Here is a 14853-nt window from a genome sequence, read left to right as displayed (position 1 = left end):
CTTAACTAACCTAAGGACATCACACACATCCATGGCCGAGGCAGGATTCGAACCTGTGACCGTAGCGGACTCGCGGTTCCAGACTGTAGCGACTAGAATCGCTCGGCCACCCCGGCCGGCGTTCCAGAGTTGGATGGGGATGAGTTTTTTAGTGGTCCTGATGGTTATCGAAGGCGATGAATATGCTGTTGCATTGCAGACAGCTACAAGATTGTAAATAAACGACATTCGCTACATAAAACTGTTTCACCTTATATCTAAATAAATACAGGCACATTAGCATATTTTTGTTAATGAAGCAACATATAAAGTAGCACTACAAATCCACATATCGTTGTAAAGTACAGGAGCAAAGGACATGTAGAGACGAAAACATCAATGTACCTGAAATGGTAGCCATGTGAAGATGGGCATTGTGGCCCGAAAACGGTCATATTACTTAAATAAAGCAATTTAGAAGTACGTGTGGCTGGTTGCTTTATTCACTAACAGTCACTAAGGGTCGTCGAGTTTACAGGATCCAATATGGAACAAATAATATTTTTATTCGATTTTAACTTACAATTTTGTGCGCAGGTCGAGCTAATATGTGGGATAATAATGGTTGACAATTGCTGCCCCAGTAGGATTCAAAGCCAGGTGACTAAATATGTGTCGACAGCTAAAAAATGCAGGGCTCATGTATCTCAGCTCAAACCAACCCACAGTATTATTTATTTTGTTTATTTGCGGACTCGGTTGTTGCCAGGTTATAGCTACTCTTTTCTTGTAGTGCAGTGGCGATGCGTCTTTCCGTCTGGTGGCAGAGGAGTGTGCGAGAGTCTTTTCGGGGGGGGGAGTCATTTTAGTGAACTGTAATGCCGAATCCACGAGGGGGCGGAGAGCGCTGTCACGTGATTGTAGAGAACGTCGCTGTGGCGGAGCTACTGGCAAGTATGGATGACGGTTGGTCAATCACCTGTTAAGGGTGAAACCAGCAACATCTTCTGGAGGCCGGCGCCGTCGTCACGCTGGAAGCAGTGGACAAACCGGTGTCGCGTCGCCAGGGGGCGGAATGGCGTGGCGGCCGAGGTCTCCATAATAGTACAAGCATTATGGAGAAGTGCGTGCAAAAATTATTACTTGAAAGCAAGAAAAAATATGAGTGTATTAGTAATTAAATTTTAAATACAGTTCGTTTTTAATGAAACTCGATTCAGGGTGGCGAAACGGCCAAAGACCGCAAAGTTGTAAAAAACAATTTTTCTTGAGTAAGTAAAAAACTATAGCTCTGTTCGAAAAATATTAAACAAGAAAGTTGTAGGGCTTAAAAAATATCTATCGATTGATTTATTAGAAATATCAACTGATGAGTTGCGTTTCGAGATGTATCTACATCTACATGTATACTCTGCAAACCACTATGAGATGCATGGCAGAGGGTAAGTATAATTACCGGAGCTAGTCAAAGCCCCAGTTAAATGAGTTGGGGCAGATTTTCACGGGTGCTGTATCAAAATAGCAGCATCTGCCCTTCTCGGCTCACTCTGCCTTCAGGGGAGTAAGAACGGAAAATTCTTTTTTCACATTTTGGGGTTTTATCTCATTATAAAATTTGCAGTTTTCCCAATAAAATGCTACATATATCACTTATAAACTCACAAGGTAAGTATTTTATTTTATTTTTTAAAATATAATCTACACCGGTTGAAAATGTTAAAACTTTTACTTGCATTACTTCAAGATCTAATTAAACCGATGATTTTTTTGTGTAGAAGACTTTGGAATGTGTTGGTCATGTCCAAAAGAGGATGGGCACCAGGTTGAGGAAGTTGAAACAAAGTTTGGGAGACTAGAAACTTTCTGATGGTAAAACCATTAGGCTGACACACGAAATGACTGATTAACTGCAGCAGTATTATGGCATATCCATTAGAAATAATACTGAGGATTTGTTGGAAATGAAGCTGGCAGTATGGGCTACCTTCTTCCACAGACTGTCAACTGATGAAAAAGCAGTACACCACCTCGGCCCTCCTAGACCTGATTCATGGCGCAATTACTGCAATGCGCAGTACTCAAACAGTTCGTACAGCCATAAACATTTCATTCTAGCACCTGTCATGGATATCAAAAAACCTTTATACAGAGACCTGGCAAATCCTGAATTACTGCATGGTCAGACTCAAAATCCCAATGAGTCTTATATAGACTCGCTTACCAAAAAGTATTTTTGTTGGAATGAAGACACTGAAGTGAGGGGAGGGGGGGGGGGGGGGTCCAGTGGCGCTGTTATTGCTTTTAATGATGGCAACGTTTGTAAGATGAAAGTGCTCCAGCACATGGTCATTAATCCTAGAGCAAACTGCGTCAGAGAATTTGAACGGATGGACAAGGTTCGCATTGATAAAGCAGAGTATGCAGCACAATTGGCCACTAAGGAATATAGAAAGAAGAAAAGAAGAAAAAATTGGAAAAGATCAAGACGATGATATACAGTATGGTGCAGGGTGCTTCTGAATGACTAAAAACAAAAAATTAAGCATATATTGAGAGAATTACAGTCTTTTGAAACTTTAGAAGCCGTTCCTAAAAATTTACATTTTGTGTTGCATTTTTTCCTAAATTTCAGAAACCACTTCGAGTAGAGTATTCAAATTTTCAGGGAGTAGTAACACACATATCCGGAGTCTACTGAACTAAAAGAAGAACACAATGTTATGTATAATTAAAGTTAATTGGTATAACCTACAAAAAAACAGTACACAGGATTTTAACCATGTAATTAAAAAATTGTATTTCCGAAAACCGTGTCTCAAATGCAATTATTGTAGTTCAGTATCCTCCGAACGTACAGTTTAATGTCCTGTAAAAGTTTCATGTTAATGGCTACAGTGGTTCCTGAAATAAAGGGAAGCCAAGTCCCTAATTTTAACATTGTCGGGTTAGGGCGTTCCAAATCCCCTTAAGACGTCATACCTCAGCTACCGAGGCCCACAAGAAAGACAGGCCACGGCGTGTTAGTCAGAAAACGTGACAATGCATATCCTCCGAGTGACTGCAGTATATAGAAACAACTGTTAAGTTGTAATTAAATCATACAAAATACTCTTTCTTCGTCATTTGTTATCAGACTGTCTGTCTGACTGAATTTTCTCGTTTTGAAAGTATTGAAGGGCTACCTATTTCCATTGTAAAAAACCATTCAACCAGTAAGCTCGCATAAAATAAGTTGTACCTGATACGTCATTTAAAGTGGATTTGTACAGTTCAGAATACGTTCACATATGTAAACAGATGTGCGACTGTGTACAGTGTTTGTGTAATGTAACAAGGATCTGTGCGTACTATGTATACGGACAACTCATTTTGTACAAAGTGCTTTACGTTTTTACATATTTCAGCGATGACAGGCCTATTATTGTGTGCTGTTTTTTATCTAGTTAACATCTTCTGCGTAAGGTTCAGCAGAAAATGGACATGTTTTACAACAAGAAGATTTTAAAATCTGAAGACTGCAGCAAAGTCTGTTGAAACCGGTTGTCTTACATAAAGAAATATTTTATGCGATCCTGACTGTTGAATGGTTTTTTAAAGACAGTCTGTCTGTGTGTCAGTGCGTCTGTAAGGACTGCTTTTTCTCTTGAACAGGTAGACATACCATCTTGAATTTTTGTCACGTACTTAGGTAAATAGTCACTCGGCGGTGTAACATCTGTAAGTTAGTAAGTCAATTCAGCCAAAAGGTACGGCGGTTTAGGCCAAATGTTTTGATACTAGCAAACTCACTCATTAAAACCTATAGGATACTTCCCCTTGATGGAAACTGATGAATTTTGGGAAGAGAGGTTTCACACAGCAAGCAAAGGAAAAAAAAAAACAGAAAATTATTAATTTACGATTATATCACGCGAAAAAAATTTTTTTTGTTATTCGTTATCCGAATGAAAACTTGAAATTAAAACATTCTCGAATCTTTGGCACCAATAGGTTGCCAGGTCTATGTCGATAATAGGTAAAAATCATCGACATCATCGATTTCCGGGATGGTTGAACTGTCTGCGTACATAATATTTTTTTACTATTTAAGTTTCTGTTTTATGAAAATAACTTAAAAAAAGCCATTGCTGATGATATGCACGAATTTAAGAAAGAATTTTGTTTCTACGATCCTCTGGGGCCAAGATAACGTTAAAAAAGTGTTGTGGACGCATTTAAAAACTTTCAGTAATGCACTTGATGGACGTTAATCTTGAATACTTATATGTCAAGGAAAATTACTATGTTGTGTTTCACTGACGTTTAGTATGAGCAGTTCAGTAATAAAGTGAAGCATGCAAGCGCGGAGTGCGTCAGCTGGAGCTGGAGAGGGTAGGCAGGGGGGGGGGGGGGGGGCCTGTGCTCGATCGTTCTGAGAACAGATTGTAAAAGGTCTGCTTGCATAATGTTTGATATCATCGGTTTCTGGAACTCGTACAAAAATCCTGTTGTACTTACTCTTGGGTAGCTTCACAAGATAAACATGAATGTTATATTTTCTCTACAGAAAACTCCTGCAAAAAATATTTCTCACACAAAAGAGTTTTGCACAAATATTATGCGAAGTTATCGTTGCAACAGTATATAACAATAGATTACATTATTGTGTAGAATTTTGTAGTGGAGTCAAATAATGAAAAATATTTGTTGAGAGCTTACATGCAGTAAACGCCCGTGCTGAATTTATTCGTGTAGGTAATCATGTGTGTCTAGACTATCCCCGAATCATGGACCCTTATACTACATCAAAAACGTAATACTCACCAAAAGTTATGAAAAATACCTTGTCACTTGTGGTTCGCTTATGTTTTATAACGCACTGGTCACTATTCCGTAAATTATTGACAAAAGAAATTCAGATCTGAACTATACAGCATGATGCCTAATAACGTTTAAAAACCTCCGTGGCGACTTAAATGACGTTGAGACAAGTAATTTAATTTAAGAAGCATGACATCGCAAATGTCTGGAAATACTCGATAAGTGGAAGAGAAATGTTAACCATGTGACGTCACCAAATGACTGCCATCGCCACACGTGCAGCAGTTAAGCCTCTCGATTTGTCGCACTTGACCATCCCAGCTCAAGGCACGTATCCACGTCGGTATGGCTCTGAGCCTTCGTGCACGGCTTTAGCGCGTGGAGGTCAGCGTTCGAGTCTTGCGCCTTGCAGGCAGTACTTTCTTCACTGCTTTAGACAATTATGTGTTTACACTGAGGTAAGATTTATTATTTGTTATTTACTATCCTCGCTGTCTCCACTGATTTATCGCAAAGTAAAGTCCAACAAAAACCTACCGTATTGCGTCACAGGTAGATGAGCATAAACTTCCGAATTCCGTCTTTACCAGTAAATGACGTGTTTTTTATTTACTACGTAATGTATGTGAGAAAAAAGGAGGGACAAAAGGAAAGGAACACAAAATAAGAACTTCTTTTACTTGAGTACAACGAGGACAGTAATTCTGTATCTTTTACGTTTACAACAGGTTACATTTAAAAAAGGGTCTTCGAAATTGGCATTGCTTGCTCGAATGCCAGTATTGCAATGCTCAATCACCTCTCACGTGTTGACGTCACATATTCAACATGTCTTATATAATTTTGGGGCACAAGTCGACAATTGCGCCCCTACGTGTCTTAAATTAAATTACTTGCCTCAGCATCATCTATGTCGCTTCGGGAGTTTTTAAACGTTACTTGTAGACAGAGTAGTTTACTTGTAGACAGAGTTGAGGTACTACTGTCTGGCGTCGCTGGCCTGTTCGTATGGGACCAAACTGCTGTGGTCATCGGTCCCTAGTGTTAATAACTTAAACTAACTTACCCTAAGGACATCACACACACCCATGTGCGACGGAGGACTCGAACCTCCGACGGCGGGAGCCGCGAGAATCGTGGCAAGGTGCCCTAAGACCACACGGCTACCCCGCGCGGCGTTCCGGAGCGAACGAGGGAGTGCGCCGAGATATCAAAGATGATGCAATCGCGATCCGTTTAGAATCCGTTTTCAGAGAGTGCGCGAGCGCGCACCTGTTTCCTCCACTTCGCCGCTCACTCCAGCTGACGCACTCCGCGCTTGCACCCTTCACTTTACTAGTTAATGATACTAAAAATCACCAAAACATATCCTACTATTTTTTCTTGAAATTGTAAGTATTTAGTATTACCCTCGATCAAGAGCATCACTGTAAAATATGTAATGCATCGTCTGCAGCTCGTGGTCTGCCGGCACCGTAGCTCAGCGTGTTCGGTCAGAGGGTTAGCAGCCCTCTATAATAAAAAAACTAAGTTAATGGATCAACGATGAACTGAAACGGATGTCTTACGACGTCCGCCCCGTGCAGATGCAACGAACAAAAGCGAACAAAATGAAATTATAAAAAAGTGGTCTTGCGGTTGCGTTCTCGCTTCTCGCGCACCGGGACCTGGGTTCAGTTCCCGGCGTGGTCAGAGATTTTTCTCTGCCTCGTGATGACTGGGTGTTGCGTGTCCTTCATTATCATTGACTCGCAAGTCGCAGAATTGGCGTCAACTAAAAAGAACTTGCAATACGGTGCCCGAACTTCCTCGCATGGGGCCTCCCGGCCAACAATGCCGTACTTTCATTTCACTTAATGCATCGTTTAGATTTAAGTTACATCGACTCCATAAGCTCATAGGATTTTTTTTTAATTTGTGAAAAAAAAGCAACAATTTATTTCTTTAAGAGTAGTTTTCATAATATAATAGTTGAAATAGTTGGTAAAGAACACTCCCAAGAAAAGTGCAAGTTTTCCGAAGTCATTTTTTTTTATTCTTACAGTTGGCAAAATCATAAACATTAGTTCACAGCATGGTATCGTAACTTTTTTAATGTGTCCGTAAGGTGAGTTTCAACAGCCGTCAAGTAATTTATTAAGCCATCAGGTGTTCATTTGTCCCATTAGCTATCTACCGATTTAGGTTATTAACCATCTTCCAAGTTGTAAGAGATTATTTAAAAGCATGCCATTTGAAGCTGAACAATATTGAAATTATCCAGTTAAATTGTAAAAACACCTGACATAATTTGTCTTGGAATATTGACAGTCTTATCGCATGTGAAATAAACAGACATTATCGGAAAAAAGCAGTGCTTTTCATTATTTCCCCGGATGTCTGTCTGCTTCACATGAGCTATGACCGTCAGCATTCTAAGACAAATTATGTAAGTGGTTTGTACAAATTCACTTGATAATTTCGATATTGTTCAGCTTCGAATGAATATGGGCTGCTTTTAAGTAGTCTGCTGTACCCTACATCTTGGATGACGGATAATAACAGAAACCGGTAGATGGCCAGTGGGGACAAATAAACATCTGACGGTTAAAATACATTTTATAAAGAAACAACTGAAACCGTAGGGGGGCCCGCTGAGTTGAATAGCAAAAGGATCGATGTCACTTTTTTTTTTTTAAATTGGTATACATCGAAAAATAATTAAATGGCTCTGAGCACTATGGGACTTAACTTCAAAGGTCATCAGTCCCTTAGAACTTAGAACTACTTAAACCTAACTAACCTAAGGACATCACACACATCCATGCCCGAGGCAGGATTCGAACCTGCGACCGTAGTGGTCACGCGGTTCCAAACTGAAGTGCTTAGAACCGCACGGCCACAACGGCCGGCCCGAAAAATAATTAATATTTTTCAATTTTTCAAACAGATACATTTTTACTTAACAGCGGGCTATACTTGTAATAAGCAGCAAGTATAGGGACGTGAATGTTAATGAAATTCTTAACGTAAATTTTAAGATACTTTTAACGGTTTTCTCGTTATATCTCGAAACGTAACAAATCAGTCCGTACTGCTATAAAATCCATTTAGATATTTTTAAGTCGTACAACTTTCTCCTTCAGCGTTTTTCTGTTGGAACTATAATTTTTTACGTGTGAAGAAATAAGGTTTTTTTTATAACTTCGAGGATTTTTTTTTTTTTCGTCCCGTTCTCCTACTTGGCCCGAGTTTCATGAAAAAGAAACTGTCCTTATAATTTAATTACTTGTACGTTCGTATTTATGTTTTCGGCTACAAAGTATTTCCAAATTCAACATTAGGTCCTCAAGAATGCTTAGGCTATAACGGTGGGCTGGGCTAGAAGGTGCAGAAGAGAGTCGCTGCACAGTCACGGCCGAGTGAGTTCTGGGCAGAGTAAGAGCGATGGCCTTGAGAGGCGCTGCGGTGCTGTCGGTCTGGCGCCACTACAGTCTGCACGGGATGTTCCCGCTGTGTTGATACAGTAGCCAGGTGGAGTGATCGATGTTTTTTTTTTTTTTTCGGTGACCTCAGTGGAGGCTGAGAAAGGGGATACTTTGTGTGTCACCGCGCGGAGTGGCCGTGCGGTTAGAGGCGCCATGTCATTGATTGTGCGGCCCCTCCCGCCAGAGGTTCGAGTCCTCCCTCGGGCATGGGTGTGAGTGTTGTCCTCAGCGTTAAGTTAGTTTAAGTAGTGTGTAAGTCTAGGGACCGATGACCTCAGCAGTTTGGTCAATTAGGTTTTCATACGCACTTGAAAATTTTGAACATTTGTGTGTCAAGAGGAGCACTACCTGAGTGTTTTTAGAAGCTCATGAATGCACCTTGGTGGTTTTGTGGTTAATACAATGCACTGTGTTGTTTGTAACCAGTGGTTTAGGGATATTCACATGCATAAACGTTCTGTACTGAAGCGCGCTGTTGTCACGTGACAAACTGTGGTTGTTTCTTGTTGGCACACGGGTCGTGAAGGCGTATTCGTTACACTACGTGCTGCGAGCATGGTTAAATGTATTAAGTCAAAAGTGGTTGTTTTTCACGTATGCCGTTAGTGAAATTCAATTGTTGGCCCAATTTGTACTAAAAATTCATGTTTTCTCTCTATGTGAATGTTCAATTGGATGAGTCATCATCTAAGAAATTATTAAGATATGTGTGGACGTAGTCTGTTACAACGTTGTGGGTTACGTGTCGTGGGAGATACCTGTTGACGGTAGTAGAAGTAGGCCTATGTGTACTTATATGTCACGCAGAGGGTACTAGATAAGTCTAAGAGTTGTTATGTTATCTTGTGTTTGACTGCAGAAGTGCCTCCATTATTACTACTAGTTAGATTCTAAATTCTAAGACATTTCCAGTGTCGGATGTGGACTCTGACCACATTTTATTGGTTATGAACCGTAGATTAAAACTGACGAAGTTGCAAAAAGGTAGCCTATGAAAGCGTTAGATAACGATTGATTAGAATAGGGGAAAGGACTACAACAGAAGACGAATGGGTAGCTTAGAGAAATGAAGTACTGAAGGCAACAGAAGTTCAGATAGTAAAAAGAGAAGTTCTAGCAGAAATCCTTAGATAAAACAAGGGATACTGAATTTATTTGATGAAGGACAAAACATAAAAGTACAGCAAATGAAGTAGGCGAAAGGGAACACAAACTTATAAAGAATGAGGCTGAAAGGAAGTGGAAAATGGCTATGCAGGAATTGCTAGAGCACAAATATAAACATTTAGAGGCATTTTTCACTAGGGGAAAATATATACTTACAGGAAAATTAAAGAGACTTTTGGAGAAAAGAGAAGCAACTTTAAGAATATTAACAGCTCTGACGGAAAACTATTGCTAAGCAAAAAAGGCGAAGATAAAAGGGAGAACCAGTATGTAGAGGGTCTATACGAGAGAGAAGAAAATGAAGGCAATGTTATACACACGGAAGAGGAAGCAGATGTAAAAAAATATGGGAGGTATAATATTGAATTAGACGGAGCTCTGAAAAACCTAACTCGAAACAAGACCGAGGGCTTGGGAGAACCATCCATGACAAAACTCTTCCGTCTAACGTGCAAGATGCGTGAGACAGGAGAAATACCCTCAGACTTCAGGAGGAATGTGATAGTTCCAATTCCAAACAAAGCAATTGGTGACAGGGGTGAACATTACCGAACAACCAGTTTAATAAGCCATGCTTGAAAAATACTAACACGAATTCCTTACAAAAGAATGTGAAATACGGTAGAAGCCGGCCTCTGAGGAGATCAAAAAAATAGCTCTGAGCACTATGGGACTTAACATGTGATGTCACCAGTCCCCTACAACGTAGAACTACTTAAACCTAACTAACCTAAGGACATCACACACATCTATCCCCGAGGCAGGATTCGAAACTGCGATCATAGCGGTCGCGCGGTTCCAGACTGAAGCGCCTAGAACCACTCAGCCACACCGGCCGGCTGAGAAGATCAGTTTGGATTCAGGAAAAATGTAGGAACACGCGAAGCGATACTGACGTTACAGCAGATCTTAGAAAATAAGTTAGGAAAAGACAAATCTACTTTTGTAGCGTTTTTGGGCATAGAGAAAGCTTTTGATTACGGTGACTAGGGTACTGTCTTTTAAATTGTGAAGGCATCAGGGGTAAAATACACGCTATTTACAACTTGCACAGAAACAAGGCGGCAGCTTTAAGAGTTGAAGGGCATGAAAGGGAAGCAGTGGCTGAGAAGGGAGTGAGATAAGGGTTAGCCTACCCTCGATGTTATTCAGTGTATACATTGAGCAAGCAGTAAAGGAAACCAAAGAAAACTTTGGGGTGGAAATTAAAATGAAGGGAGAATAAATTGAAACCTTGAGGTTTGACGGCCGGCCGAAGTGGCCGTGCGGTTAAAGGCGCTGCAGTCTGGAACCGCAAGACCGCTACGGTCGCAGGTTCGAATCCTGCCTCGGGCATGGATGTTTGTGATGTCCTTAGGTTAGTTAGGTTTAACTAGTTCTAAGTTCTAGGGGACTAATGACCTCAGCAGTTGAGTCCCATAGTGCTCAGAGCCATTTGAACCATTTTTGAGGTTTGACAAAGAGTTTGTAAATCCGTGAGAAACAACAAAGGACTTGTAAGAGCAGTTCAACGAACGGAATGAATAGCCCGCATCTTGTGGTCGTGCGGTAGCGTTCTCGCTTCCCACGCCCGGGTTCCCGGCGGGGTCAGGGATTTTCTCTGCCTCGTGATGGCTGGGTGTTGTGTGATGTCCTTAGGTTAGTTAGGTTTAAGTAGTTCTAAGTTCTAGGGGACTGATGACCATCGATGTTAAGTCCGATAGTGCTCAGAGCCATTTGAACGGAATGGATAGTGTCGTGAAAGGAGAACATAGATGAACCTCAACAAAAGCAAGATAAGGATAAGAGAAAATATATTGAATTATGTCAGGTGCTACTGAGATATTTAGATTAGGAAACGAGACACTTAAAGTAGTAGATGAGTTTTGCTACTTGGGAAACAAAATATCTGATGATGGCTGAAGTAGACAGGATAAAAAATCTAGACTGGTTTTAGCAAGAAAGGCGGCTATGAAGAAGAAAATTTACTTAACATCGAATATAGACTATAGTGTCAGGAAGGCTTTTCTGAAGGCGTTGGCCTACACTGTAGCCAGGCATGAAAGTGAAACGTAGACAATAAATAGTGTAGATAAGAAGAGAATGTAAGTTTTCAAAATCGGGCGCTACAGAAGAATGCTGGAGATTAGACTGGTAGAGCAGGTAACTAATGAGGAGACAAGAAATCTGTGACAAAGTTGACTAAATGAAGGAATTGGTTAATAGGACACATTCTGAGCCATCCAGGGATCCGCAATTTAGTACTGGAGTGAAGTGTGGAGTGTAAAAGATGTACAGGGAGACCAAGAGACGAATACAGTAAGTATATTCAGAACGATGTAAGTTGCAATAGTTATTCGGAGATGAAGAGGCGTGCACAGGATACACTAGCATTGAGAGCTGGATCAAACCACTTTTTGTACTGAATATGGCATCAAACAAGTATTTAGACTGAAGACAACAACAACAACTACGACATTCCGAAGGCCATACACTGTAAATTGTTAATGTTGTTACTGAGTTATGCATATTAGGGCAGATATTGGATTTTAATTCTGTTAATTTTATGGAAGGCATTTTGTTGTATTGACTGTTTGGAACCCTGTTTAGTGATCTTTGTAGACTACAGAAAGATGTGTTGTTTTACTGAAGTTGAATTTAACCACACCACTCCTAAGCAACATTTGGTAGCAGAGCATTGTTTTGTGTTGTGCCTGTGTTGGCATACCTGGCAGTATTAGAACACGGATTAGATATTTTGCCTTGCTTTCCTGTGTGCTGTTCAGTCATAGCTGTGAGGGGCGTGCCGTGTAGGGAGGAGTTGACTTAGGAAGCAGGAGCTCGCTGATGAGCTGACGGTGCACGGTCGGATGCCAGGCAGTTGTGTTGCATCAAAGTATTTTTCCGTAGCGCGTCACGTTTTCATCTAATTTAGACTAAAAATTTTTACGGGGTGTGTTTATTTTGTTGTAAGATTATGTTGCACTAATGTTTGTAAGCAAAATATTGTTGTAGATGTGTAGTGAGTAATCTGAGCTTCCGTCGTAGGGTGAAGTTGCTTTCTCGTTTCTAAATTGCCAGGGCCACCGCAAAGATCAGCGAATGAGGACCAGCTGAATGTCATGGTAGCGACCGACGGCTTCGATCAAAAATTCACTTGTTCTTAGAAAGGTTGGAAATCGCCGTTCTCTCTTTTTTTTTCCATTTATGAGTTCTACATTGACTCGATAGAGTGGCTGTTTGTGCGTTTCAACCGCTGTATTTAGATTATTGTCAGTAAGTAGTATCCTATACTTACTGCTTACAAAGAGGGTAGATGCTACACCACAAGTCGGGAGTAATGGAAGCAAATGGCGAGTCAGATATTCGAGCTGAACAAAACATGTTTGCGTAGTCGTTCGTAATGGTTGATGATCCTGTCCAAGGCGGTTAAGGACGTGTGAATAGTTTTGGGAGTCCTGGTGTAGGTGATATTGAGCTTGGGTCAAATTTTACGGGGTCTCACATTTTAATGTCGAACCGGCATCGGAACAAAGACTGATACATAATTCCGATTGCTTAGGAGGGCGATCTGCTCAGAGCACTCTAAAGTAATTGAGTGCGTCGATTTATAATATGGATTATTGTCGCTGTGAATAGCTACACCGACTACGAGCCGAGGTCTCAGTAGCTTAGGAGATACTTTATGCAGTGTTCTTTCACTTTTTGGTGGAATTTTCGTTTGTGGTGCACGTGAATTCCAAGCTATTTTCTTCGAGTCCTGCAAATTAAGACAGTCTTGAGAGACTAATCGTGCAGAACAGTATTTTCAAGAACTTTTCAACTTTATGAGAATATTTTAAGTAGGATAGTAGCCAACATCTGAAGAACGAAAATAATTTTTACTGTTGTAATTAACTTTAAAAGTTTTGGCGGCAAAAGATTTTTATTTCGAATAGGCGAGATTTATGAGCGGATTTGGTGATAGTACAATTTTTGACAATGTCAAAGAGATACTGTTTCTGTAAGCTGCACTTAAAGGAAATAAGAAATCAGTAAAGGGCTGAAAAAGGAACTAAGAAGAAATAAAAGAGAAAAAGTGAAAGCCAAAAGAAACTGATTTTTTACTTATTTGTATGTTAGAAGAGAATTACCGATTTTTTGGTAAGTAGCCACCTAATAAAAGTCATCACAAAAAGTGTTCATGATCCTAAAAGCAGTACTTGAAGAGGTATTTCAGGAACTATGGATCTAGTACTCAGTTATTAAATAGTCTGCTACCGTTAGCTAATTGATACAGAATGAAGTGATATTGCTTTGAGACGAAAAGAAGATTGATAATTTACTTTTCGCTAAATAACTTGATTTTTAAAGAAAAAGTATTGATAGGTTTGTGTAACATCAGTACGTAGTGGCAGATTAGCGAACTTTTCTAATATCTCTGAATCAGCTGTTGTAAGGTAATTATCTCTGGTGTTATCAGGAGTTTGTCGAATGAGAAAAGACAGTCACGCAATGTGCCAATGAGATTTAAGTATCAGAGACGCAGAACAGTAAACTAGAAACTTATATTTTAGCATGTTTACTATCTTAACTTTATTACGTGAACGGACTCTAGTTATTTCAACAGTGAGGTTATAACTCTTCAGGGATATTCCGAATGAGTCTTTCGCTATCGCACATAAATAGTTTTACATGGGCGTAAGTTTGAAGAATAACGTCTGGCGAAAACAAAGCCTAACGGTATTACGCTTTATTTCAAGATTTTGTAGGATACGAACTAGAAAAAGTTTTAACTTCCTAATTAATTTCATATTTTTTTCTTCAATTAAAGCAGACACTGGTATAATGTAAAACGGGCTCTAATGGGTCAGGGTTCCTATACTCATTTAGACAGTTGGCAAAGATTTAACGTCTGTTTGTCCTAGACAACTAATCTTTAAGACATAGAAAGAAATATATATAGAAGGACAAAAATTGAAGATATTAGTTATTGGAGTACTGACAACAGTACCTATTGCGTAATTATTAGATTGTGACGACACGTTTTTAATACAATTATAATCTTTATATAGTCACTTACACGATATTCGTAACTGTGTGCTGCTCTGCACAGTCTGTATTACTTTCTTACGTTTTGAAAATCTTGAGCACATTTTGAAAATTTTAGTAGTGTGTTGTTTACTCATTATTGTATTCTATGATATGCGTAAACGTGTCCCATAGAGGTAAGTCTACCCCATAGCTAGAGCATGTTCGCACACCACATTCATACATTGTAGGAGCCTATATAAAACTACAAAACACTGGATAATGTGAACATCCCTAACTGAGGGACGTACAGGATGTTTCAGAAGTGATGGTCAATAATTCACACGTGGGAAGTAAAGGCCAAAAGTAGCCAAAAACATCCAACATACATGGGTCCGCTAATCCACCGTTGCCGAAGGATCGCATTAATTCAAGTTAAGAGCCAACTGTG

Source organism: Schistocerca piceifrons, chromosome 3 (assembly GCF_021461385.2).
Source record: "Schistocerca piceifrons isolate TAMUIC-IGC-003096 chromosome 3, iqSchPice1.1, whole genome shotgun sequence".
NCBI classification, from domain to species: Eukaryota; Metazoa; Arthropoda; class Insecta; order Orthoptera; family Acrididae; genus Schistocerca; species Schistocerca piceifrons.
Note: the sequence above shows the minus strand (reverse complement) of the source record.